A 21,857-nucleotide genomic window follows, 5' to 3' on the forward strand; every position below is an offset into this window, starting at 1 on the left:
AGTTCCTGATAACAATTTTTTTTTTTCTCTCGGTGCTAACGATGTTGTTTTAGTGTACCATTTTATATGTTCAACCATTACCTGTATTTCATAGGTCGGTCTCATTATCGGAAAAGGTGGTGAGACAATTAAAGGCATGCAGACCAAATCTGGTGCTCGTATTCAGGTGGATATGTCGCTTGTCATGGTGGCTTGCCATCATAAAACTTTTACAACTTGTATACATTGAGAGGTCTAAGGAGATTTAACTTAGTTTTTTTTTGTAGTTAATACCCCAACATCCTCCAGAGGGTGTTACATTGACTGAAAGAATTGTACGTGTTACTGGGAATAAGAAGCAGATTGAAGCTGCAAAGGATTTGATCAAGCAAGCTATGAATCAGGTGATGTGATCTTCCTTTGTGATTTTTTGGTAGTCGATTTGTGTTTCCATTGTTAAGTCATGGTAGATGCTGGTATGATACTATATGCTTTTAATTGTTCATGCTTTATGTGATTTTACTCTGATGGTTGCTGATGATGTCATCACATTTCATGATTCATTGTTCATGATATGGTTACTTTAGTGATCGTAGATACCGAATTCAATGTTGTCTTCATGGTATTTTTTGACCAAGGCAAATTCAACCTATTGAGAACATTGCCTTATTACAATGCTATAATGGACCAATTGATTTTTTAGCTTTGGGTTTCATAATATGCCTGTTTTTATCATTGCATACATTTTTTACAATTTTCCTGATCAAGCCAAACTTGAGAATCCATGATAAGCTTTGTAGCTTGCATATATTTGGGTTCCATAATATGCCTATTTTATCATTGCACGCAATTCATAGTTTCATACTGTCTTTCTGTTCAAACTAAGCTTGAGAATTCCCTGATGAGCTTTGTAGCTTATATAGGTGTCCCAATTGTACTGATATTTTTGTTATGAACAAAAAATGATTTGATTTTGTACTTCATTCATACTGTGAATATATTACTATTTCTCTTGTATGGGACCCTTGAATTTTAAGTGTTGTTTTAAACTAATCAATCTTCTCTACACTTGGCCTTGTATGAAGTATCCATGATATATAGCAGAGCCTAATTGGGCTGGAAGGTAAGTTTCTTTTAATGTTTGAGTTCTCATCTTTAGATGAAAGACAAATGGGACACCATTGGCGTTTTCAAGATTATAAGGATGTAAAACTTTTAAATCGGATTTATTACCTCAATGAATATTTCACTTTCTTTCCCTTGTCAAAATGTCTTATCCTGGGTGTTAAGCACTGCGAACTTTGGCTTATTTTGCCTTCTTGTTTTTACTGGATCATACACGCTTCCATTCTGTACCTGTTCGTTGGAGCATAGTTCTTGATTTATGCATTAATGACATATGATATATGAATGGAAGAGTAAAAAAATGAGTGCATGGTCATACGATTCAGAAATGAACTTTTGAGCTGTAATACATAGCATATGATTCGTCTGGAAATCTGGGTACTGATTGAATTCTTGATCCCATTAGCTTGACTATTCTTCGTAGGATATACACTATGAGTAGGACTTCTCATCTATCAGCCTTAACAGTAAACATGGGCATGCTTAAGCCAATTGGATCAATGTCCATGACTATAGCTTTGCAAGTGTTGTATACCAGCGGATCATCCAGTTGCTAGATGAGATATGATTCTGTTTCCTCCTGGTCAGGCTGGTTATGCCTCCTCTGCGCCAGCGGCCAGCCAGAGCCTGCCTATGGCCAGGCAGGATACACCCAGCCACCTACAAATCCTCCAAGTTATGATCAGTCTGCAGCACCAGCGGCGACTCAGAGCGGTTATGCTGCGCCCCCTGCAAATCCACAATAGCCTGCTGCAGCAAAAGGGGTCTCGCCACAGCCTGCTGCTGCTGCTGCTGGATATGGTGCTAGCGGGCAGTGGACGGCATGAGCTTTGTCTTCCCAACTTCGATGACAGCAAGGTCAGGTTGGATATCCGCTTTTGGCGCGTGTTCGAATGTTTGCATCTTTTGGACGGTATGTATGAGCCTCGTCTTCCGAACTTCGATGACAGCAAGGTCAGGTTGGATATCTGCTTTTGGTGTTTGCATCTTTTGGATGTCTGTGGACGCATCATGCATGTAGGGCTTTACCCCGTTATCGAAAGAGATTGTAACCCCTTGAGTTGTGATACTTGACATCTACGAGTAGTTGCTTAATGTACTTTTAAACATTCTATTCAGTTTGGATGTTCCTTGTCTTGCTACTTCACAGCTTGCCAAGTCAGTAATCTTAGGATTCATGTTTGGCTTGCTCTTTGGTCTTTGCTGTCGTTCCTGTAAATAAATATTGGCGTTTAATTTGGCCTTCTCTTACGTCGTTTATGGGATGATGGGGTGCCGTTTCGAGTTGGCAATAATAGATCTGTTGTTCATCCAAACTCAGTTGGTTTTGTTTTGTATTTGTTCCGAATCATGTTGGTACAGTTAGCATGTGAATGGACAAGCCATTAGCCACGGTCTATTTTTTTTGTTTGTTTGTTTGAAAATGCCATGTTTTTTGGTTTGCTTGAAAATTGAAATGAAAGCTAAAAGTTTTACCATCTCTATTTTATACCACTTTCGTTCTCAAATATTTATCGCTTCATTTTTTAACTAAATCGCGACAAATAAAATAAAAAAGATGACAGAGTATATAAGGCTGGCTCTAGCATAGACCACTAAACAGTCACGTCCGCTGAATTTAGCGGACGGCAACGTACGTCCAACAAGGTACTCTATACGATACGCTATAATTTAGTGGTGGTGTCGAACACGGTAAATGTGGCAGACTTCTATCGTCTGCTATCACCACCGTCGAGGCTGATCATTCGCTCCCGCGCGCGGCTCGGAACCTTCAACGCATTGTCGGTTTTCCGTCCTCACTGTTCAACTCGGCAAGCTCTGGTGGTCCTGCTCCCCGTCGCAGAGGGTGCTGGTGCGAGAGGGACGGGAGCTGGTGGCAGAGCTCGGTACTCCTACACGCAGGGATGGGTGACGAGCACATGCGGCATCATCACTGTCAAGATCAACATCCCCACTGGATATTTGTTTTTATTATTATTATATGTTCGTAGTGAAAAATGTTAATTACTTTTTTGAATTAGGTACGTGAGCTCGAATTCAAATTACATGAAAAATAGAGAATAAATATTGTAGGTAATAGATTCTATTAACACTGTAGATATAGAGGATCGATTTTAGAGGACGTTGTTGGAGATGAAGAAAATATAGAGGACGAATTTTTTAGAGGATGCTGTAAATGATAAAGAATATTACTTTAAAGGACGAAATTTAGGAGACGTTGCTGGAGACAGCCTAATACTAGAGCAAAAGGCGCCCTTACGGCCCCCCTATCTGGTATCATACTATTTAGAAAATAAGATATCACAACCAAAAGTCTCCTATCAAGCCTACACTGATAGCAATGCAAAGCACTCGCTCTGCCATCATTTTCTACTGGATATTTCTCGCTCACGTCAGCGCTTCGATTTTCTCAATGCACCTCAGGTGCATCCACACCACGGGCATTTTGCTCCACTTTGATCACCTACAGTTACAAAGAGCAAAAAGAAACAAAATTCAGTGGTCTAAGATATAAACTACAGACTGCAAGTTCATAACCTGCTATGCATCATACAAAAAGATATTACCTCCGTTCTTAAATATTTATCATCCGCTAGTTCATTTTTGAACTAAACCGTGATAAATAAAAAAAGAACAAAAGAAATATATTGTTGCACATATTAAAAACATAGTAGCATTCAAACCATACAAGTTCATCATGAATAAACAGAACAAACTGCATCAGAGCACTACCAACCAGACACGGTCTATCTCAGATTCTAGCGTTCCATGCCAAAATACCTTCATCCGATAGCTGTTTTCAAAAACTTTCAGTTGCTCTAGATCCTCTTCCATTTGTAATGGTTGGACTATTGGTGGAAGTTCTAGATAGATCTTCAAAAATCTTGAATGAAAGCCCTGTGTGAGAGAGAGCAGTTAGTCAATTAATTAGCCAAATGAAAGTCGGTTAATCAAAGGACCATGTATCAAATATAAATAAATAAGCATAAGCTTGATAAGGTATGCGATTCCAAGATGAAGAAGATATGGATTTTTTGGATTGACGTTCCCTGATCTGAAATGGTCAGGGCCAGAAGATTTTCATGTGAAAAAATACAGTCAATATAAGAGTTAAATAGCTATTTGTGCCTCACTTATTGAATGGAATCAGCCCTCTTAAAAAATATCACGTAGCCCAGATTATCCACAACACACTTCACTCTATTCGTATCGAATGCATCTTCTAGTTTCAGTGAAGTAACAGCTGTGCTGAAAACTGCAGTACTGAATATAATACCAGAGTTCATTTCTTGAATGCGAATAACTATGAAAATCGAATAACTATGAAAATATTAATTATTTACATCTAAAACATTGGTTTTGTATGTGTAAGCAGTCATTAACATTCATGATAGATCAAGAAAAAACATACAGACTCAGCCTACCAGCCAGCTCCAATGGAAATATCAACAGGTTCATAGCCTCTGCAGTCAAACACCATCAAACAAGTCTTCGTTTCTTTCTAGCTCTGCTCAATAGTACTACCTCCATTTTTATTTATTTGACGCTACTTAATTCAATTTTGTACTAACCGGCAACAAATAAAAACAAGCGGAGGGAGTAAGTGGCATCCACTGACCATGAATCATCACAATTGTTCCATCTCTCCCACAAAGCTTGCACTGAGAGAAGACGACAGCTTACATGGTTCAACAAAATATACAGTCGACACGCTAAAGAACCGATAATGCAAAAACCATCACCCTGCCAATGATCACAATACAAGAAATCATATTAACAAAAAAGCAATCCCATTGCTTGTGAATCATAAAGCATATATTTTCCTAGGTAACCTAGTTTGCAAAATAGCATGACCCTTGAGAAGGAACAAATGAACAATCCTCTGTTGTTGTCCTTTTACAAAAATATGCCTCCTGTCCACCCAATTTTAATCATGAATCAGTACCCCTCACAGAATCCAACCCAACCTACTAAGCAAATAACATAAAAGAAGGAAATTCAGAAGACTAAAGGAATCTCAATTAACCACGTCATGAGTCATCTCATTTGCTGTCCTCATATCATGTAGTACCAAAATACGAAAATGAATGCATTTTAAAAATTGAAGAAGGCATAGTAGGAGCAGCTAACATCAGTGTCGAAAAATCAAGTGACATCAGTAAAATCAATTGCATTCCTCAACTGAATGTAGATAAAGACACATAGACCAAATTATTGGTGTTCAGAGAAATCTAACAGAAAGCAAATGCTCTCAAACATCTAAAAGTCAATAAAACATAATATCAGTGGTCACTGCACAGTATTATGCACATACAGGAAGCGAGATCTTACATCTACCACCGTCTTATCAATTTCACATATGCCAATCTGCTCCACAGAGATATGTCGTGAAACCTAACACAGAACACCACCGTTCCCCTCCAATAACCAACACATGTGTATCATGAAACAATTGAACGTTACATCCAATAAATTTTAGATAATATACATATTCATCTGTGTACATATTCATCATTTTGAAAACTACAAATACCAAAAAATTCACCTAATTAATGAACCTGGCAGTACGACTGCATCCTAACAATTTTTTACTGCAGACTTCTCCAGGCATTACAAGTTCAAACAAATTACAAGACAAAATTATATGAAGTAACCAATGACATATTCTTAAAGATGGTTTAATTGATGCAAATAGCATCAGAGCACACCTTTTAGTGCTAAATGTACCAAAACATGTATGATAATATCGTTAGCTATGATGCTAGCACGCATTTCATTTTTTGTCAACAATAATATTGTAAGCGGCCAATTGCAGTTTCGATTCGAATTTTTGGCATCAAAATAAATAAAGCGTGCATTCTACTTTTTTTTTGTTACCAACGCCATCGCACCAGGCTTACCACCGGGAAAAAAAATCTATACATACCGCATGTGAACACCACCTTTTACAGCCCCTCACATGCACCACTTAAAGGCCCACAAAGACAGATCAAAATTTACAAAATAATCTTTTAGTAATTTATTTTTTTCTTCTATTTATATATACCAGCAGCTGGTGTATGTGAGGGGCTGTAAAAGAGATTCTTTACATCCCAGATGTAAAGAATTTTTTTTCCTACCAATAGGCAAAACCCACATTAGTAGTGAACTGGAACAACAAAGAGCAGTCCATCAAAGAAGAGAGATGGAAGGGACATCATACCTTCAAGCTTCCACGAAGGCATCGTAGCAGCGAGACGGGACGCGAGGTCAGCGACGACATGGGGGTTAGGTCGTTGCGGCTGCGTCGCGCGTGGCCACGTAGGTGAGGAGGGAGTCATACCGCGGGCGGGATCCGCAGCGGCATGGTGAGGATGGCGGCTAGGAGAATGTACGCCGCGCAGACGAGAGAATGTCAGTGTCAGGGCCGTTCCTGACTTTTCAAGGCCTTGAACGAAATCCGATATGGAGGGTCCATCCACACACAAATATATATAATTATACATACAGTATCGAATATTTAACATATAAAAATTATTATGCTCTGTTTTGATGCTTATAAGATAACAAATGTAAAATATAGCTAAAAGCACTTACTTCTTATTTGATATCATTAAAAATATCTTCTAACATTTTGTGATACAAAGTCATCGCTTATATCATTGAGATCAATTTCATCCAACAACTTTTTTTCGATATATAGAATCGTCAAGCCGTTTAACCTCTCTTAAGTTATTGTTGACCATAAATAGTTCACAAAAATATTTCAATTTTAAAAAGCTTCTCTCTGCCGATGCAACCATCATGTGTATAGTAAATAATACTCTCTCTATATCAAAATAAAATTTGTTTTGCTTCTTTAGTGGATTCATCATCATCTAGTTGAATATAAACATAAAAAATCAAGAGCTAAAACAAATACTATTTTTTATCGGATGGAGTATTCGATAAGCAATTGAGACATTAGTTTAACAATCTAAATGAGACTAGTTGATAGCGCATCGCTCTTTGCGTATTTGTGTCTAGAATAGATAGGTTTAACAGGAAAAAAGTGTTAGCGTCTAGTGGCTAGGGGACCCTCTGATTTTGGGGGCCTGGTGCGGCCGCACCCTTGGCACCCCCACAGGTACGGCCCTGGTCAGACATACTGCCATGGTCACCACATAGGTTGGCAAGTGGGGAGGCAACTGGAGGTCAATACAAGGCGATGAAGCTGTTAGCAAGCAATCATAAGTGGAAAGGGATGAACAAGACAACAGAAACAGACGCGGCAGAAGAGAAGGCTTAAGCGCAGTCGAGGAGATCAAAGTGCGCCAGCCCCTGGCCAAATATAAATGTGGTTGGGCCACGTTGGGCCATGTAATATGGGCCTCAATACTGATACACTTGTGTGACCGCGTCCATATATAAATGGCGTGTATCTGTACAGGAGAGGGTATCGAAGAACAAAAATAACAATTCTATTATCGCCTTCCCTGCTATCTTCTTCTTCCCCATGTCATATCTTCCCGTTCTCCACACCTCTAGCGACTGTTAGTTCGTGCCCTAGCCGACAGAGTTGCTAACAGAGAAGAGGGGTGAGGTCTGTCAAGAATGCCGCCATGTCAAGTCGGATTCCGCGCCGCCATGGAGACAAACGGGGAGGGGTCACGGAAACTGCGGTGGCGCGAGGAGTAGCATGCTTCGGGGCGACGACACGAGAAGGAGAGAGGAGTATGTTAGGACACCCGAAGGAGAGACTACTAGGGAATGGCAGGTGACACAGACGCCTCAGCTGAGAGATCGAGAACCTCGAAGAAGAGAGGAGTAGGAGAAACAACAGTACCATGCGTGCCGATCCGAGCAGGGAGAGGGGCAGCGCGGAGAGGAAGATGGCGGGATGGGGCCGACGTTTGCTGCGGTGGTGCGGGGAGGAATAGTATGCGGAAGGGGGCGGTAGAACTTCTCAAAGGATGCAAATGCACTAGAACTTCTCAATCACTCACTAGAATGCGATCTCAAGCAACAAGTATGAGAGTTTGAGTTAGAGGATCACAAATGAGCTCAATGTATGCTAGGAGTGGTCAAGAGAGCCCTCACACACAAGCTCCATTTCTATTTATAGCCCACAACTCAAACCTAGTCATTATGTGCAAATAGCACAACTTCTGCGCACACATGGACGGTCCACGCCCCATGGCCGGACGGTCCATCGTACCAGTAACGGCTATAAAGACCGTTGAAACCTGTCAGTGCTGTCAGAAAAAGTCAAGCCTGGACGATCCACCCTCCTGGGCCGGACGGTCCGGGACCTGTCAACATGGAATATCATAGCACTCGTCAGTTAAAACAATCCGAGCGGAGTGTCCGCCATTTTATGGCCGGACGGTCTGCACATGGACCACTTACCGTCCGGCTAAAAACCCCGGACAGTCCATAGTGCAAGGACTCAAAAACACACTTTCCCTGCCCAAACTCAATTCAGTTTATGCGGACGGTCCAGCCTCCTGGCTTGGATGGTAGCGAAGGGAGACAGAGACAAGGCGCCAGCAGACTTCTCTGACAGAGTCGCGGACGAGCTGGCCTCCTGGCTCGGACGTTCTACCAACCACAGAGTTGATATTTTTGCGCTTTTTCAAAAGATTTTGTATTTTAAAAAACGAAGCGTTGTTAGCCCTCATGTAAATGCAACCGTTTATATTATACGAGGCACTAAGTTTTACACCGATCAAGTTCATTGACCCCTCTTAATAGTACGACCGTCTACCCTATTAATCCGGTCAATTTCTTCTCTAAACACCTGCTGACCGGCAAAAAACAAAACCTATATTTTTCCTTTGTCTTCTTCACTTGATCGATTAGTTTCATCCAATTTTCACACTATTAAACGATTGTGCTTGAGACTGATTCAATTTTTCTTTAGTTGATCTAGTTGACAAATTATTAGCGGCTCCATTCTGGACACTGAAACCATGATATTATGAACTATGTAATCCAGCATTGAATTTCCAAAAATGGTATCTAGAATAAAAGGAGACTTTTCTGTACCTCTGGCAAAAATAATAGGTGACGCGGCTCTCATAGGAAATAAATATTTGACATAAAGAGGAAGAGGCTCAATGGGACACCCACATGGAGTTTCTTTGCACTCTAATGACAGGCCAAATATGAACGACAAAAAAATGTCAAAGACAAGAAAATATAGGAAAGAAATATTTGACATAAAAAGGAAGAGGCTCAATGGGACACCCACGTGCAGTTTCTTGCCTACATGTATAGATTAGTAGACTGTAGTAAATGGTCCTTGATGTCTGGTCATTTCTAAGGATAAATTCTAATCATATTTAACAGCAGTTGTGAAATTCTTTAGCTTGTAAGTTCCCTTAACGACTGACAAACATGCATATTATTATGAAGAGTACCGTATTAGAACGGCGTATTCATTGAATACAACAAGAAAAACTGAGAACTCTAGGAATAAATAATACTCATTATTATAAATAAAAATAATTACATCGTGATACTAATCTGCACAAGTGTGTTCCGATTCCATCTATAAGAGACATTTTTAAAGGAACTGAGCATCAATTCTGCAACTAACAGTAAAGTTTCTTTGAGTCTAGGTTGGGGATCAAACAATCACCTATAAGAAAGGATGTGGCGGAAAACTTATGATGCTGACAATCCTTAGAAACCAAGTAGATTCTAAAGAAAAGTTGCTTCTGCTGCTTCTCATCTGAAGAGCTTGTTTCAAGTGTTGGTAGCTGGACTACTGGGTAACCAAAAGAAACCTGAGGGTTACCAAGCTCTCACCTAATCTTTCTCTAGAATTGCGCATCTCGACAAGGGCCTTCACTAACTGATGGGAAAGCATGATTCGGTAATTTAGGCCCCCGAGCCAGATGATTTGACTGTAATGAAAGGCAAAACAAAGGAACCAATGTCACACCAAATGCATATGGAGTAAACTTCATGAATCCGTTGTAAGGTTCTTTGCTTACTCGTGTCCTATGATTGTTTCTAGTGAACGCTCATACTGCACATAGACCATTAGAAACCTGGTATTCATGAGGATTTCTAGCACATCGGAGTTCCTATGCAACTCATCACCTTCCTTGTCTTGAAGTCAGGTGGCTGCAGACGAAGCATAAACTTGTTTGGTGCAATGACATGCAAATCGAATTGAACCCTGGAAAACAAATCCTTTACTATTGAATATTTAAGCTAACAAGATTTCATGTTTGTGCTCAAAGTATATATGATAAAGTGGAAAAGCAACAAAAAAAACACTATGACTAACCTCATGACGAGGTCAGAGAAGGCTCCCGAGCTGAACCCCTCGACCTGGACATGGTCACAGAGCACGGTTGCAGTCCCTCGGTCGGAGCTCCGATTACCAATGACTATCTGGGTACATGACAATCACCATAGGACCTAGGAAGAAGCATAGCGTTATCCTGCAAGAAGCACACCATGGCCATCAAATGCAGCACGGACAACACCTCATACCAAGGATCTGCCAATGCCATGGATGTCTCCTGCACTCTAGTCATGTAGTACTCTTAAAACATTCAGAAGAACTTGCATAGGTGCATATACAAGGGGACTCAATTCTCACCTCAGCCACATCTTCTTGGTTAGCCCGTACAAACTGCTGCAATATTGATGTCCGAATCATGATAAATTATCAGGAAAGCAATTTTTTAGTGTAAACAGCAACAGTAGGGACATTTCGCACGTATAATCACCTTCCACCAGTTCTAGCAGAGCCTGGATAGAGGAGATTAGCAGTGCTAGACCCTCTTGCAGATCAAAGGCCACAAACAAAGCAAGAATTCTGTTATTCACATTTAGTATGAATAACCACGGCAGGGTTCATATGCTACAACAACCATTGTGCTCTTGTACCTAGAATAATTAGAGCATTTGTGCCAGAAATTCCAGTCACCTGAAAAATTCAAGCGGTAGAAAAGAAAACAAACAAAAAAGGCAACTAATGTACCATTTTGCTTGTTAGAGTAATATGTTGGGATTTTTTTTATTGTAAACAGCACCTTATCCACCAACTTATTTTGATGTCAAAAGGAACCCAAACAAGATGAATCCTGGATAACATCCTCTTTGGGGCAGAGGCGGGATATTGTACACCAAAGTTCAAACATTGAAACATAGCAATTGCAAAGTGTAAAAATCCAGATTACCCTCACTACACATGCTAAATAAATTCACTACATAATTATTTATCAGTGTATTTAGTTGGGCTAGTAGCTTAGATTCATGCCAAAGTTTGAGTACCGATTAAGGTTTCTCACACATGACAAAGGCAGAGAATTGGCAGTGGGCGTCTTCAAAAGATTGTCATTCGTTCAACAAATCACTGTCGCTTGTTCACACTTTTGTGCCATGCTCGCCTCTTTCACCTTCTACATTGTCTCACTTAATTCCCGACTGCAAGGAAGAAGAAAAAAACTGTCATAAGGTGCTACATAGAAATTTTTAATCTCTAGTTACAAACAACTGTGGTAGAACTTAAATTACGCACATATAGTCATAATTCTTCTTCATGTGATAGAAAGTATGCAAAATAATGAGCTAGCCAAAAGAAAGAAATATTTTTTTATCAGAAACAGGTATAAAACCAAGTTGGGTTGTTCATCTTTACTACTCTATTAAGAGTACAACGAAGGCGTCCACACCCCTTGCCCCCGCCTACTGCCGCCCGCGCGCCCCGCCTGCTCGCCCACAGGGCGAGGCAACGCCTCCGCCCCGACGCCCTCGTCTTACCCATCAGCCGTGCAATACCCACCCCCAGCCTTCGACCCAACAGATGACGTGCGGCCGCCGCGCTGCGGCCGCCGCGCCCCGCCCGCTCGCGGCGCATGCCCCTTGCCCCGCGTGCGTCGTCTCCCGTCACACCACCCCCTCGACCGCCTCGACGTCGGCGCGAGGCTCCAGGCCATCGGGGACGAATCCGGGCCAGGGCTCCCGAGCAGGCCACGGTCTACGACGATGCCTACGATCCCTGGACCCTGGATGACACCGACGTGTGAGGTCCTACCCTGCCCCCACCCGCGTGTGTCGTCTCCCCTTGTGAACTTGTGATCTATTTTGTTTAGATACTCTATGATTTGAATTTTCCCTCTTTTTTTGTTATTTGTCTTCCTTAACTATAATGATTGTGATAAACTTTATTGTTGTGGAATTTCTCATCTATGTTACAAGATAGATATTCACCACTTTGAGGTCTGAAATAAAACATAATAGCACTCCTAGGCTCACTTTGAGGTCTTAAATAAAACATAATAGCACTCTTACATGATTACCACATAGCTATTTACCACTTTGAGGTTTGCAGGTCTCAGGCTCACTTTGAGAGGCTAGCAGATTTGCTTACTTCAGATATTTTGAAGCCTTGTACCAAGCCATCAAGGAGTAGGGTTGCATCGGTCTTACTGCCAATGATGATCCATACAATGCTAATGAAATGAGCCCAAGTGACCAAAGACAAAACCATGTTTCAACATCGAGAAAAAAGCCTATTTCCCTCCCAAAAAGTGACATATGTCCCAAAAACCATGTCTCCACTTTTCCCTCTTATTGGTTGATGCCTGACATATGTCCTGTTCAAACACAGTTTATCACATTTTTCCATGCACAAAAAATTATTTTTCAAGAAAGAGACTAAGAGAGAATGACGATGATATGATCCCAAGTCTTAATTCATGGTTCACCTGTAGTTCAACAAATGACAATGCAACAACTAACAGAGGGACAATGCAACAACAATTAGTGGGAGCCAGTTTCTCATCCTAAATTATGTTGAGCACTATTGAAGAAAAACGAAAAGTATCATAGTAATCTGTCTAAAGCCAATAATATAGTAAAAAATGACAGTAAAGAAATATGGATAGTGAAACAAAAAAATATTAGCGTTATACACCCTCCTCCTAATTATAAGTCGTTTTAGCTTTTCTAGATACATAAAGGACTTATAGTTTGGGCTGCAACAGGAGAGTGTATAGCAAAAAATATCAATATTGTGCAACACATGTAGATACAACATTAGGAATCTTATATAAACTGACCAACAAATTGTAAGATGCAAGACCAGAGCGATCCATGGACAAATGAAGGAGAGTCAAAATATTGAATTAATATGAGTTAGTCTCATTTAATAGATCTTTGACGGACTAAAGACTAAAACAGTTTAGTCCCTGTTTTATTGCAACTTATTTGCCAATTTAGCTACTAAATAAAACTAAAATGAATGAATTAATTTTTAGTCCCTAAAACCAAACGGAACGTGGAATACTGCTATTAAGATCTCCATCATGATCGTGACAAAGGTAAGAGCTGTGGTTGAGAAGAGCTTGAACTTTGTCGTGGTTCAGTTTGATTTTTAACTTTTTCGTGCAGAATACTCGAGTGGAGCCGTGAGGGTGGGGTGGGCTCTGAGAAAGGCAGAACTCCAGAGGGCAAAAGTGACATTTCGCATGGGGTTGTGTGGTCCGTATCCTTGACCATGGCTTCAACGTTTGTCGTCTCGTACACTTTCCCCTCTCTCCGGGGGCGGCGGGCACCGCATTGACGGACCTCACCCTGTTGTGCTGCCCCGATCACCTCGTCGACTGCACGGCCCCCTTTTGCCACCGGCGTTTGTCACTCAACACATCTAACAATCCCAACACCCGTTCCACAATTCCACCGTCATCATCGAAGAAGTTCCCCGAAGCCACAGGGCTAAGCCCTCGTCCAACGGCAAAGGTGTCTCTCCGACGAGAGATTCCGGTCTGGAGCTGAGCAAGTCGCCTCCGCCGCCGCCCGCTCCATGGTGGACTAATCCTTCGGTGCCGGCGACCGGAGACCATAGCTGGCTGATCCTCGACCGCATCGTCCACCGCAGTCGGAAGCAGTGTGGGGACGCTACGACCTCGGTGCTCGCCCACGAGTGCGTCGGCTGGCCGATCCGTGCCTCCCTCCGGATCGCGGACCCCCCCGCGGTGTCCCGTCTCTACGTCCACTGGACCAGCATTCCAGCCATTGACCACCACGACTCCATTCTATTCCGGGTGTCTGTCCCCTTCGACGATCCCACTTTCTGAAGCCAAATTGTCTACTTTCCTGATGACTACTTTGTCTACTCGTGCTCCTCGTCGCCGTCGTCCCTTACTAGGCTTCCCCCTTGCTTCACCCGGGTTCCCCCTTGCTTCGGCGGTGGACGCACCGACCCTGAGTTGGATAAGTGGTTACAACCGCACCGGCGCCAGCAACAACGGACCATGATTGAAGAAGACATGGGCATCCTCTGCCATGGAGACAAGGGTGAATTCACGGTGGCAGATCTCACATATCGTTTCAACCAGGAGATCAAACTCTGCTTGCTACATCATCCACTTTTGCCTCTGATGCTGAAATGAAATGGAGTGTTGAGAAGCTACAGATCCCTGCCGACATGAAGATCAACCTCTACTCGTTTAAGACTGATGTCGTCATCACCATCGGCGAGAGGTGCTTGTGCTGGGTTGACTACTACCATGGTATGTTGCTCATTGATGTCCTCACTGACAGCAACAGCAACAGCAGGCTCCGTTATATACCACTCACATCTAAGGCTTTGAAGACTGATCGTGTGTACAAGGACGGTAAACCTGATCCGTTTCGGCGTCTCAGTGTCTGTGATGGTGGTATCATTAAGCTAGTCTGCATTATTACTAAAAAGCACTCTTCTCCTTATCCCTTCACCATAGCAACATGGACTTTGGTTGATATCTACCAAGGTAGATGGGAGAAGGATGTCAACTTGACCATGGGAGCCAGCGAGTTCTTCAATCTTTAAGACGACGCTGCCAAGAGTTGCCTCCCACGAGCAAAGTAACTATTTTAAGAATGAATATGCCAAATTCAACTGGTTGTGCAAAGTGCTGCATGCAAAAAACAATGGCATAGATAAACTAAATACATGAGGAGATGCAGTGATACCTTTTGATGGCGTCTTCACTCAAGTAAGAGAACTTGTTGGCAATGAAGTCATGAAAAATGAAATAGTTCTTGCAGTCCCTTTTAGGAGGGTATCCTTCTTCTTCGTTGATATAGATGGAACTTAACAGTAGCAACTTATTTCGCATGTTGACTTGAACCATCCAGAAAGGATCGCGGAACTTGTCCTCGAGGAGGAAGCAAATGACATCTGGATCAACCAAGCTCACCACAGGAAAACTTGGCCTCACTCGTGGGAGGCAACTCTTGGCAGCGTCGTCGTAAAGATTGAATAACTCGCTGGCTCCCATGGTCAAGTTGACATCCTTCTCCCATCTACCTTGGTGGATATCAACCAAAGTCCATGTTGCTATGGTGAAGGGATAAAAAAGAAGGGTGTTCTTTAGTAATAATGCAGACGAGCTTAATGATGCCACCATCACAGACACTGAGACGTCGAAACGGATCTGGTTCACCGTCCTTGTACACACGGCCAGTCTTTAAAGCCTTAGATGGAAGTGGTATATTACGGAGCCTGTTGTTGCTGTCAGTGAGGACATCAATCAGCAGCATATCATGGTAGTAGTCAACCTAGCACAAGAACCTCTCGCCGATGATGACGACGGCATCAGTCTTAAACGAGTAGAGGTTGATCTTCATGTTAGGAGGGATCTGCAGCTTCTCAACACTCCATTTCATTTCAGCATCAGATGCAGAAGGGGGATGGTGCAACAAGCAGAGTTGGACCTCTTGGTTGAAACGGTATGTGAGATTTGCCACCGTGAATTCACCCTTGTCTCCATGGCAGAGGATTTCCATGTCTTCTTCAATCATGGTCCGCTGTTGCTGGCGCCGGTGCGGTTGTAACCACTTATCGAACTCGGGGTCGGTGCGTCCACCGCCGAAGCAAAGGGGAACCCGGGTGAAGCAAGTGGGAAGCCTAGTAAGGGACGGCAGCGACAAGGAGCACGAGTAGACAAAGTAGTCATCAGGAAAGTAGACCGTTTGGCTCTAGAAACAGGGATCGTCGAAGAGGACAGACACCCGGAATAGAATGGAGTTGTGGTGGGCGGCGATGGCAACAGGCTCCTTCATGCAGTCAATGGCTGCAATACTGGTCCAGTGGACGTAGAGACGGGACACCGCGGGGGGTCCGCAATCCGGAGGGAGGCACGGATCGGCCGGCCGACGCACTCGTGGGCGAGCGCCGAGGTCGTAGCGTCCCCGCACCACTTCCGACTGCGGTGGACGATGCGGTCGAGGATCAGCCAACTATGGTCTCCGATCGCCGACACCGAAGGATCAGTCCACCATGGAGCCGATGGCGGAGGAGGCGACTTGCTCAGCTCCAGACCGGAATGCCTCGTCGGAGAGACACCTTTGTCGTTGGGCGAGGGCTTAGCTCTGCAGCTTCGGGAACCTCCTTCGATGATGGCGTGGAATTGTGGAACGGATGTTGGGATTGTTAGATGTGTTGAGTGGCAAACGTCGGTGGCAAAAGAGGTCATGCAGTCGACGGGGTGATCAGGTCAGCACGGCAGGGTGGGGTCCATCAATGCGGTGTCCGCCGCCCCCGGAGAGAGGGGAAAGTGCACGAGACGACAAACACTGAAGCCACGGTCAAGGATACGGACCACACATCCCCATGCGAAATGCCACTTTTGCCCTCTGGAGTTCTGCCTTTCTCAGAGCCCACCCCACCCCCATGGCCTCACTCGAGTATTCTGCACGAAAAAGTTAAAAAACAAACTGCACCACGGCAAAGTTCAAGCTCTTTTCAACCATAGCTCCGGCCCTTGTCACGATCATGATGGAGATCTTAATAGCAGTATTTCACGTTCTGTTTGGTTTTAGGGACTAAAAATTAATTCATTCATTTTAGTTTTATTTAGTAGCTAAATTGGCAAATAGGTTGCAATAAAACAGGGACTAAACTATTTTAGTCTTTAGTCCTTCAAAGAGTGATTAAATGAAACTAACTCATATTAATTCCATATTTTGCCTCTCCTTCATTTGTCCATGGATCACTCTGGTCTTGCATCTTACAATCTGTTGGTCAGTTTATATAAGATTCCTAATGTTGTATCTACATGTGTTGCACAATATTGATATTTTTTGCTATGCACTCTCATGTTCCAGTCCAAACTATAAGTCCTTTATGTATCTAAAAAAGCTAAAACGACTTATAATTAGAAGGAGGGTGTATAACACTAACATTTTCTTGTTTCACTATCCATATTTCTTTACTGTCATTTTTTACTGTGTAATTGGCTTTAAACAGATTACCATGACACTTATCGTTTTTCTCTAACAGTGCTCAGCAGAATTTAGGATGAGAAACTGGCTCCCACTAATAGTTGTTGCATTGTCCCCCTGTTAGTTGTTGCATTGTCATTTGTTCAACTACAAGTGAACCATGAAATTAAAAAGATGTTCTGTTGGTCAGGCCTGAAAACTGATGTGGAATTATTTGTGAAACAATGTGCGGTTTGTCAGCAAGCCAAAAGTCCCAAGCAGTATCCTTCTGGGTTACTTCACCCATTGCCTGTGCCAGCAGGAGCTTGGCAAGACTTAACTATGGATTTTATTGAGAAGTTACCCCGGTCAGAAGGATATGATACTATTTTGGTGGTGGTAGATCGATTCACCAAGTATGCTCACTTCTTTCCCTTAAAGCACCCTTTCACTGCTCAGGGAGTGGCCCAAATCATGGTAGATTCAGTAATCAAGCTGCATGGGGTGCCCAAAACAGTGGTATCTGATAGGGACAAGATTTTTACAAGTGTTTTTTGGGAACATTTGTTCAAGCTCTTGGATATTAAGCTTGCTTTAAGCACAACCTATCACCCTCAGACAGATGGGCAGAGTGAGCGAGTTAATCAGTGTTTGGAGATGTATCTCAGATGTGCTGTCCACTCCAACCCTCAGAAATGGAAGTCTTGGCTATCTTTAGCCGAATTGTGGTATAATACCACTTTCCACTCATCATTGGGTTGTTCACCTTTCCAGGCCCTTTATGGCTATGAAGCATTTGTTCTTGGCATTCCTTTAGTCACAGGGCAGGAGGATAAGGGAGCTGTCCAGTTTGTCCAGCACAGAGCTGAGCATATTGAGATGTTGAAGGCCAATTTGGCTAGAGCTCAACAGAGGTATAAACATTTTGCAGATAAGAAGAGGGTTCCCAGGGAGTTTCAGGTCGGGGAACATGTTTTGCTCAAGCTCCAGCCTTATGCTCAAAATTCTATGGTCAATAGACCTTGTCCCGAATTCGCATTCAAGTATTTTGGGCCTTACACAGTGACTGAGAAAATTGGGCCAGCTGCTTATCGTTTGGCTCTTCCACCAGAAGCTCAGATCCACCCTGTCTTCCATGTTTCCCAACTCAAACCATTTGTTCCAAATTATACTCCCGGTCTTTGATACTCTTCCTCAACCAATGGATTTGGACAGGGGACCTCTGGCTACGGTAGAGATCCTGGATCGCAGTATGGTCAAGAAAGGCAACGCGGCTACGGTCCAAGTGTTACTCAGATGGTCTAGGTTACCATCATCATGTGCTACTTGGGAGGATTTTACTGTGGCCAAGAACAGATTTTCAAAGGCCCTTGCTTGGGGTCAAGCAAGCTCTCAAGGGGGGCGGATTGTCACAACCCTACCAAGAATGCATAGATTCAGACAAGGTAACAAGAGGGCAAGAAGGAGGATAGAGGGGATAGAGTAATACAGCTGTAAGCTGCTGGCATCTAGCTATAATAACTGATTAGATCTGTCATCTAGCTGTTAATCCAGCTGTAATAACTGATTAGCAGTTAGAGTCACTTGGTGCTGCTATAAATCTGAGCATTTGTAATGGAGAAGACATGAAATGAAATAAAACAGAAATCAAGCTCCACCACATACCTGTGTGATTTAGCGTTCTTGTTTGATTCGGCTAAAGGGGAGACCTCACGTCGGATGAACCCTAGGGAGAGGGAAAGCCATACCTGGGCACAGATTCAAGGGTGGACGAAACCCTAGACCAGGGTTCCTCACAGGGAGATCAGGAGATGGCCACTGGGCTGACGCTTGCGGAGATGGTGCTTGGGGAGATGGCCGCTGGGCGCCTGGGGAGATCCGGAGATGGCCGCTGGGCGCCTGCCTGGGCGTGCGCGCCAGCGCGGTGCGCATCGTGGGCGTGGGCGCGTGGCCCGACAGGCAGGGCCGCTGGCCGCTGGCCGCTGGCCGCTGGGCGTGCGCGAGCGCGCCTGGGGAGATGGCCGCTCGCCGCTGGGCGCCTGGGGAGATGGCCGCTGCCCGCTGGGCGCCTGGGCGGCCGCAGCGGTGCGCATCGTGGCGTGGGCTAGTGGTGGCTGGCGGAGACCGGAGAAGACGAATGGATGGGCAGGATGGCGGCGGCCGACGCCTCGGGAGTCGAGGAGAAAATTGGAGACGGAAGAGGTGGGAACCCTAAACGGCTACAACTAATTAAATGGAGGCCGAGTTTTAGTTTTAAGTAGTGGTGCTTTAAGTATATTAGAGATTAGAGATATATATTATATAGTTACAAAGAAAAAGATAAATATATTAAAAGTCCTTCTATTTATTGTGCCGAGTTTTAGTTTTAAGTTTTGGGTCTAAGTTTTGAATACCAATCTCCTATTGTAATTATTCATTCCCTTTAGAGAGGTATACTTTACAAAGGAATAAAATCATTATTAGAAGTCATTTTATCTCAAATCATTTGAAGAATTCTTTAAATCACCAAAATGAGATTTTGGGTTTATCTCTACTAACTATTAAGTGATTAGTGTAGACTGCCCCCGCTCCCGGCTCCACCCGCCCGCCCGACCGACCTTCGGAAACCTCGCCGCGCTTCCAACCGCCTCCTCAAACAACGCCGGGAACGCCGCAAACCCCGCCGCACGCAGCTCCTCTGTCGCCTCCACCGCACACAGCATGCGCGCTCCTTCCCCGCTCTGTTCTCGTCCCCGCGTCGCTCAGATCAGCTCTGGCTCCTCGCCACGCGCGCCCTCGGACCTCGACCCATGGCGCGTCGATCTGCCCGCGGCCCCGAGACCCTGCCCCGGCTCCCGACTCCTCTCCCTTCCCTACATCGTGCTTCCACAATATCGCGCGCGGGGCCACGACAACGTCGTCATCGCGGTGCCACACCATCGCCGCGGGCCCCAACATCGCCACATCGTCGCCTCCGCTTTCCCGGTGTCGATCGTGGTCGCCACCTCTACCAACAAATGCCTCCATTGCGTCGAGCTCTCAGCATGGTCGCGCCATGAATTCCTCAACTCGCCATGGGTCCGCGTGCGGGAGCTCCTCAACCAACTCTGCCATCCCACCGCCCCCATTGCGATCCGCCAACCCAGCTCGATCCCACGCGCCCCCCTTAAAAGCGGCGGCGCACACCCGTGTCTCCCTCACGCCCAACCACCCCCACCCTCGCCCTAGCCCCGAACCCTCCTGGCGGCGGCCCCGCACGTGCAGGCGCGCGACATCCTATCAGGAGGCGAGGGGGCTCTGATGACCACCAGTGCCAACCTGATGAACCATCCGCCTCACCGCCTCGCTCCCCGTCATGAATAGGGTTCTGTCATATATGTGCTCGATTGGTCCAGGAACTCTGAGTCCCGCTTCCAGTTCATTGTCATGAATACGCGCAACACTGGTACATCGGCGATCACTGCTCGGATCGGTCACCCGCGGCGCCTAGACAGGAATTCAAATCACTACGCTATTGTTGCAGATGCCTTACAATCTCTTTTGGTAATGTGGATTCTATTTTCATCCATCTGTTTCTTATTTATTTCTTGTTATATAGGCTTGATTAGCATCCAGATTCAGCGTTTGGCATGGCATGACTATTCCTTAAATATTGCAAATGGTCATCTTCTTCGAAATATAAAAAGAATGGTACCATTTGTACCTACGGTATTCGCCATTGCTTTGACTGAAAACAAAAGTCTATTTGTGTTATGCGCTCAAACATATGTACACAATAGACGTGCATTACATGTTCTATATATCAGATGCATATAAACTACTCCATTTGTTTCTGCAGCTTGCCGATTCAAATTCCAAGGATATGAAGAGCAAGACAAAGGAGTGAAATGACTTAATCAAGCCAGACATAGTAAGTTTTTGTGTTCACTGGTTGGATATCCGCTTTTGGCGCGTGTTCGAATGTTTGCATCTTTTGGACGGTATGTATGAGCCTCGTCTTCCGAACTTCGATGACAGCAAGGTCAGGTTGGATATCTGCTTTTGGTGTTTGCATCTTTTGGATGTCTGTGGACGCATCATGCATGTAGGGCTTTACCCCGTTATCGAAAGAGATTGTAACCCCTTGAGTTGTGATACTTGACATCTACGAGTAGTTGCTTAATGTACTTTTAAACATTCTATTCAGTTTGGATGTTCCTTGTCTTGCTACTTCACAGCTTGCCAAGTCAGTAATCTTAGGATTCATGTTTGGCTTGCTCTTTGGTCTTTGCTGTCGTTCCTGTAAATAAATATTGGCGTTTAATTTGGCCTTCTCTTACGTCGTTTATGGGATGATGGGGTGCCGTTTCGAGTTGGCAATAATAGATCTGTTGTTCATCCAAACTCAGTTGGTTTTGTTTTGTATTTGTTCCGAATCATGTTGGTACAGTTAGCATGTGAATGGACAAGCCATTAGCCACGGTCTATTTTTTTTGTTTGTTTGTTTGAAAATGCCATGTTTTTTGGTTTGCTTGAAAATTGAAATGAAAGCTAAAAGTTTTACCATCTCTATTTTATACCACTTTCGTTCTCAAATATTTATCGCTTCATTTTTTAACTAAATC

At 43.9% G+C, this 21,857-nt stretch overlaps 1 long non-coding RNA gene across 19 annotated transcripts; it reads right to left on the reverse strand.

The window, feature by feature from the left end:
* Positions 1 to 3,247: 3,247 nt before the first annotated feature.
* LOC109941431 (uncharacterized) lies at positions 3,248 to 19,511 on the reverse strand. Of its 19 annotated transcripts, XR_004852185.1 has the most exons (11): positions 19,023 to 19,511; positions 10,812 to 11,511; positions 10,682 to 10,717; positions 10,364 to 10,520; positions 10,065 to 10,252; positions 9,707 to 9,974; positions 9,112 to 9,213; positions 6,308 to 6,532; positions 4,724 to 4,848; positions 3,886 to 4,002; positions 3,248 to 3,568 (listed from the first exon to the last, which is right to left on the reverse strand). It is a non-coding gene; the product is annotated as an uncharacterized lncRNA (long non-coding RNA). The 19 variants fall into 19 exon arrangements; XR_004852187.1 differs by lacking the exon at positions 9,112 to 9,213; XR_004852189.1 differs by having other exon boundaries at positions 9,877 to 9,974; positions 10,682 to 11,511.
* Between the last annotated feature and the right edge of the window lie 2,346 nt (positions 19,512 to 21,857).

Source organism: Zea mays, chromosome 8, assembly GCF_902167145.1.
Source record: "Zea mays cultivar B73 chromosome 8, Zm-B73-REFERENCE-NAM-5.0, whole genome shotgun sequence".
Classification (NCBI taxonomy): domain Eukaryota; kingdom Viridiplantae; phylum Streptophyta; class Magnoliopsida; order Poales; family Poaceae; genus Zea; species Zea mays.